Below are 784 nucleotides of genomic sequence, written 5' to 3' on the forward strand. Positions count from 1 at the left end.
TGTGGCTTGAAGGGGCACGGATGGCAAGGAGGGGGTTTTGAGGGATGACGTCTCCCCCAGAGAGAGGTAGCTGGCTAGCGTTTCTTCCACAGGGGGCATCATCCCATAGCCGCTTTCGCGCATTGACTCGATATTCGCATAACTCGTATGCTGAAACCGGTATACGCGTGAGGAAAACGGCCTCTCCCATTCCTTCTCGATCTCAGTGTGGCGATCACGAAGGAAAGGAAGGCTCACTTGAGCTGGAGGTGTATGGTCAGAGAGATAATGTTCGTCGAGGCGACCTCGCGACGTCACCTCCTTGGCTCGTTTCCACGGTAATTCGAGCCTTGCCGTGGCCCGATCCATCACCTCTAACAGCTCATCATACGCAGGGCAGGTGGATTGGGAAAGCTCAGCCTCAGCTTCTTCACTCTCCGCATCCATTTCCTGCTCTTGTTGGGCTGGGCCCAACTGAGCACTGGCCCCTGGATCAGATGATATCAGAGAGAGGATATCATCGTCCAGTGGCTGTCTCTCGCCCGACACCGATGCACGGAAGAGGGAAACCCCCCCTTAAGCCTCATCGGCTAGGTCCACCTGAGATCCCCACGAGCTCATTCTCCTCCGTGCCTCAGCAGCGGCAGGTCCTGAACCGTGGGAAACCGATGGTTGTGCCTCTCCCCTCGAGAAGAGAGACAAACGAGAGCGGAGCTTCTTCAGAGAAAGCTCTCACAGTGCACACAGATTGCCCCCTTGAGGACATTGCGTGCGTGCTCCTCGCCCAAACAAACAACGCATAGAT

This window comes from Sinocyclocheilus grahami, unplaced genomic scaffold (genome assembly GCF_001515645.1).
Source record: "Sinocyclocheilus grahami isolate Dianchi unplaced genomic scaffold, SAMN03320097.WGS_v1.1 scaffold766.1, whole genome shotgun sequence".
NCBI lineage: Eukaryota > Metazoa > Chordata > Actinopteri > Cypriniformes > Cyprinidae > Sinocyclocheilus > Sinocyclocheilus grahami.